The sequence below is a fragment of the Monopterus albus genome, unplaced genomic scaffold (assembly GCF_001952655.1).
Source record: "Monopterus albus unplaced genomic scaffold, M_albus_1.0 scaffold50.1, whole genome shotgun sequence".
NCBI classification, from domain to species: domain Eukaryota; kingdom Metazoa; phylum Chordata; class Actinopteri; order Synbranchiformes; family Synbranchidae; genus Monopterus; species Monopterus albus.
The window spans coordinates 3,546,923-3,553,353 of record NW_018127930.1 but is presented as its reverse complement, the minus strand read 5'-3'; positions in this window follow the sequence as shown (position 1 = coordinate 3,553,353).

The window sequence follows — 6,431 nt, the reverse complement described above, 5'->3', positions numbered from 1 at the left end:
AGGACCCCAGGTGCAGGCTGTGCAAAGATGCCCCTGAGACAATCCAGCACATAACAGCAGGGTGGAAGATGCTAGCAGGCAGGGCATACATGGAACGCCATAACCAAGTGGCTGGCATAGTGTACAGAAACATCTGCGCTGAGTACAGGCTAAAAGTCCCAAAGTCAAAATGGGATACACCTCCAAAGGTGGTTGAGAATGACCAAGCTAAGATCCTGTGGGACTTCAAGATACAAACTGACAAACTGGTAATGGCCAACCAACCAGACATAGTAGTGGTGGACAAACAGAAGAAGAAGGCCGTAGTGATAGATGTAGCAATCCCAAGCGATAGCAACATCAGGAAGAAGGAACACGAGAAGCTTGAGAAATACCAAGGGCTGAAAGAAGAGCTAGAAAAGATGTGGAAGGTGAAGGCACAAGTGGTCCCCGTGGTAATAGGAACAATGGGGACTGTGACCCCCAAACTGGGAGAGTGGCTCCATCAGATCCCAGGAACAACATCTGAGATCTCTGTTCAGAAGAGTGCAGTCCTAGGAACAGCTAAGATACTGCACAGGACCCTCAAGCTCCCAGGCCTCTGGTAGAGGACCCGAGCTTGAAGGAAGGAATACAAGACCGCCCCAAAGTGGGGGGCGAGTGGGGAATTTTTATTTATTTATTTATTTTTTTAATCAGCTCTTTATTCCACAACATGTTTTTCAAATGGAACAGGCAATCACAACCTATACTGTAGTAAAACATGAGTTAGCAAGTCATTTGTCTTCTCTCCTAACTTACAGGTTTACAAACATTGTTTACCTACTAAAAGTGCTTGATTGCATGACTTGAGTGACATACTGTCTTAAAAATGTTGAGACAATTGTTCATCTCACTAGGCTTAATTGCATTTCTGAAGGCTGATGGCAAACAGTGAGCACAAATAGCTTAACAATCCTCAGATTAAAAGTGAGCATTTAGATGCCACTTAAGACTCATGAGACAATTACTGTAGAGTTTATATTGAAGATTTGTAAAAAGGTGCTGTGTGAGGTGTTAGAAAACATCTTTGAACCTAACAGCTAGCTGCACTGATAACAGTGCACATTATATGTTGATTCCCAGTCAGAGAGAAGCAGAAGTATAGATTTTAAATTAACTGCACATGGATGGATCACAGTGGCAGACATATTGGAAGTCATATAGATTATTGGCCTTAACTGTTCTTGATTAAAGGCAAACATAAGAAATATTTTAAATCATTTACAGGCATTTTTTGAGGGTTTCATGGGTTCATATCCCCTTTTCTTCTAAATGAATTTTTAGAATATATTTGACATCAAATGCATAATAATGTAAGCTTGAATGAATTAATAATTAAAGTCATAGCCTTTGAAAGTGCCATTTTATTTGACTTGTTTGCTTTCATTACATTGTTGATGATTTATTTTTAACATGAATTACAATAATTATTCATATCAAAGTTGTTTTTAATCATTCAACATGTCAGGATTTCAAGTGGTGGGTTTTGTTGTTGACAGTTAACAGACAAATAACAGGTGGTGGAGAAATTATAGAGTCAATCAGTTTTACAGAGACAATTATATCAGTAAGGTAAAAAAGTCAGCCACTGTAAGGGAATACCTGCTGTTCCCACGCTTGCATTCAGTTGAAAAGTATAATTAATTATGTCAAGCAACGAAGCATAATCAGCATTGATACTTAAAATGTATTTGCATCAGTCAGCATCAGCTTAACTAAAGCTGATTATATGTCACTGTATTAGAGAAATCCAAAGTAAAATATAATTATTTCAAAAAATTCTATAGAACCATTTATTTCTTAAATACCCTAAAATATACAAATCACCCATATAACAATCTAACAATGTTTTAAGCTTTCTAAATACTTAATTTCTTTAATTTCCTTTGCAAATCCCATCATCTGTTTTAATTTGTATCTTTTGATTGGAACTTTAAAATATAATTTAAGTGATTTTTGTAATAAAAGCCTCACTTATATTTGTTAGTCCTTCAGTTTGCCAGAATTGCCACTTCTCCATCTAGCTCAGCCACTTTGATAGTTACACCTGTACAACAGTATGCTCTTCAGTGCAACACTTTCACTTTAGCTCATGAAGCTCAAAATGTTTCAGCTTTTAGTAAAATTGTAATAAAAGTATAAATTCAACTATATGTTTATTATTGAGGTTATAATTAGTGCAGTACAACACCACCTTTAATTATATATAGAGGTGTCTCTATATTTTTGTTCTCCCCAGCTACACACCTGATAGGGTCAGAATATTAGGAACATCTCTGATTATAACGTAGTGCAGTACAACACCACTTTAACTGACCTCAATAATAAACCTATCATTGAATTTATACATTTATTACAAGTTTACAAAATAACTCAAATATTTTGAGCTTCATAAACACAGATGTTAAGACAGAAGTGTTCCATACAGCTAGTGTATTTCTAATATACTAGGGAGGCGACAGTAAAGTGGGTAAAGCAGTCGTCTCCCAACCAGAAGGTTGAAGGTTTGAACCTCGGTGCGTGCAAGTCCACATGTCGAAGTGTCCTTGGGCAATTAAGACACTGAAACCCCCGTTGCCCCTGATGATTAGAACCATCAGCTGAGTTGGCGCCGCAGATGGCTGCCCCGGTTCTGTACCGGAAACAAATTCCTTGTGTGTAATATACTTGGCCAATAAAGGTGATTATCCTTATCCTAGTATAAGCATATACAAATTTTGAATAGATACTGTAGGAGCATCTTCTTAAGTTACTGTTAGTGTTCTCTATCCATCTATAGTTAATTCACAGCAGAAAAAAATAGTAAATAGTAAGTAAAAAATCTGCCAGAATAAAACAGTGTTCTTATACAAACAGCACTGGGAGACAGAAACCATTTGTTTCCTCTAGAACTGGATTCTATATGTATTATGTGAAGCAGCAATTCCACACTGTGCTGAATTTTCTCTCTCTAAGGAATTCAACAAGATGCATGGGGGAACTAGCAGAAAAGAACTACACTGCTATTTTGTTAGAGTTAATACATTGTCATCCAGGAGCACATTTTCTAGTTCTTCTAGTACAATTAAGATACTACCATACTCACTGACATTCTTATGGATTGGAGGCTTTCTGCAGAAATATTTAATTAATATGTAATGTTTTAATTAAAACACTAAAAAGCAGTATTACAAAATATGTATCTTGTTATAAATGTATGCGCTATCTCCAAAAAAGGGCAGTAATAAAAAATGCAAAAAGGAAAAAAAAGTTAAGCTAAAAAGGTTCTCTCCAAGGCATCAAGGATACTGTACACAATCAATGCAGAAAAGACTGTGAGAAAAAGAGATAGTGAGAACAAGTTCACTGCCCTTATCAGTAGGAGCTCAAACTCTGCTTCATTATTTATCACGCTCAGCAGACAATGGTTACTCACCAAGATATGTCAGGTCAATGCTCACTTAAACTTCAGACCTAATACTCTTCAACATGGCTCATTCTGGCAGGACTAGAGTGGATACTCTTTTTTTCACATTCATGCTCTCATTGTCTCTTGTATGTATAATACACAAATATACAACACGATTTGTTTTGAATTTAAATCGGAGGTGTAGCACTTTTGACCTTTCACTATCAAAATTCTGTAGTATGATAGAAACACATGTATCTATAAATTGGCTATGTATTACAGATTTATCTGTACTGGGTTTTTGAGTTCAAACATCCACCTTCTGTTTGGTTTCCAGAATGAACATTTGGGGTATCTACGATGGAATTTTAACAAAAATGAAAAAACAAAAATTAAGTTGTGGACAAGTGGAGTTGAAAGCCCAATACACACGAATGGCAAAAGTGATGTTATTTGTAGATATATCTACAATTCATATCCAGTCTAGTGATTATAGGTTACCTTGGCCACATTGGGTTTTTTTAAGGAATTTTAAATTTTGTTTTTATTGCTACACTGTGTGACCCTGCAGCTACTAACTGTCAGGTCACCTTGTTATTTAATATTTATATTTATGTTCTTCAGGGGGATAAGCTGTAATGATTTTGATGATCACTGTTCACTGATTTTGATGATACGGTATGTCTAGCAACATCATCAAGATAAAATTTCAGATTTCAATAAAGTTTATAGGGAAGGTGCACGATCTATAAAACATAAAGCCTAATGTTTTTAATGATGAGGTCAATATTTCCACTTAGACACAGAAATATAGATATGCAGCATAATGGGCATATTACACTATGCAATGAAATTTACAGAGCATATCCATGCATTCCAGAGGATGAAGCCTTTCCATGAACACTTAATGAGCCTTTGCACAGTAGTTTCAGACATTCAGCAAATGCTGAAAAACAACATATCTTACCTTCAAGTAATACTGTAAAGATTTCTTGTGGCCATAGTAATTATGACTCTTGTCTGTTGGGAGTAAAGGAGGCAGTATAGTTTTTATAGTCACACAGTATGTTATTATAGAGTTGGCACAGGGGGGAGGTAGCTGGATTAACAACACACCAGGCAAGAGTGCACTTTTTCCTGCCCATTTTCCAACCAACAGGCAACATAGGTTTCTTTTAACCATGCGGTCATTCTCCAACCATAGCTACTTGTGTAACCATTGCCTTAGCTACTATAAAGTAGTCTGAACTGAAACCACAAAAAGTTCCTAATAGTTTTTTTTTCAAAACCAAAATGTGATATTTTCCTAACCCCACCCAAGTTGTTTTTGTGCCTAAACCTAACTAAACCTTAAGCATTGTGATACTGTAGATCATTCTGGCCTTGTTTGACCTGAAATGGAAAGGAAATGTTTACATTATCTGATGCTCTGCTAGCTGATATCTATAATAAAATGCTGTAGGAAAAGGTGTGTGTGTGTAAGTATACGTGTGCATGCCTTTCTATTACTTAATTATGGGGACCAAAACCTGTTAATACACTCACATTGTGGGGACTCGGCCAGAGACTGGTTCCCACAAGGAAATCACAAGTTAGGTGTTAGGCAAGTAGTGGTTATGGTTAAGGTTGGGATAAGCCTACAGGAAATGAATGTAAGTCAATGTAAAGTCTTCACAAGGAATGAAAACGCAGCATGTGTGTGTGTGTGTGTGTGTGTGTGTGTGTGTGTGTAGGTGTATGTGTCCGCGTGTGTCCCTTTAAATGACAGAGGGGAACAGAGACAGAATGCCATCCTAAATTTACATGACTCTTCATCTTAAGATTATTTATTTCAGACATGAAATGCTTTATTTATCTATTGACTAGTGCACTCATTTGGCTGGTATTTAGAATTCAAATCACTTTCACTGTGGTCTATTGCCCCAGCATTGATATGAACTGAGTAAGCAGGGCAGAGTCATTAAATAAAGGAAAAGTCATTAAGCAAAATTAGCTAGCTGCTGTAAATATCACCAACTGAAATACCACAGCAGGGCACCTTTCACATGAAACAAATATGCTAAATAATGACTTGGCTAATGATTTGCTGCATATGCACCTCATATTTTTAACTAATAACATTCAAATGTTTATGGCAGTAAGGCATTTTTTTATGTTTCTGTTTGTTTTTGTCATGATAATTATAAAGGCCAAAGTTTATCATTCAGTGTATAGGAAGGAAAAACCCCCACTTTAAATGCTAGTATGGTAAGTCGAAGTCGCTGAAGGGAACCCTGTAATATGAGCAGACAAATGGACAGAATTAAAATAATCATAGATGGTTTCTATGAAAGTCAACTTTGCAGACTTTTTAGTCAAACATGCTTTTAGCTTGAGTCATTTGGACACTTCTTAATGCAAGTGTGTCATACTTATTAGGCAGATAATTACTGTTCAAGCATAAAATGCCTGAGCTTGATTTGCACTTAGAGAAGATAATCAAGTTTACTCTCCACAACTACACTAAAAAATGCATGTTAACCACATTATGGCTAATGGATGGAAAAATATTTCTCTTTCATGAAATGCAATTTCTTTATAGTACCTTGAAATGTAACATTTTGTACTGGCCCAGCAATGATGGCATATAATTTGTTGTAGCATCACAACATTTACTTATTTGTGTAATGTAGTAATATTCAAGGTAGATGTAACCCTAATTGTGATTTACTTTGATTTAGGACAAACATCAGGTACATGGCATTTTGCTATAAAAACAGCCTTTACTGCAGTTTCCCAAATGTGTTTGTTCAAATATATAGTTCAAATAAGTGAATGACTGAGTTGGATTATTTCTGGTTTACTGGGATTGTTATTTCTCATCATGCTGCTATGTGTACAGAGTTACATTAGCAAATTGTGGCAAAATTATCATTTTTCTCAAACTGTGTTGTCAAATTAAGTATGGCATCCTTCTATTTTCAACAGCACAGAGAGAGTTTCAAATGGGTTGTATGAAACAGTACTATACAGTATATATATA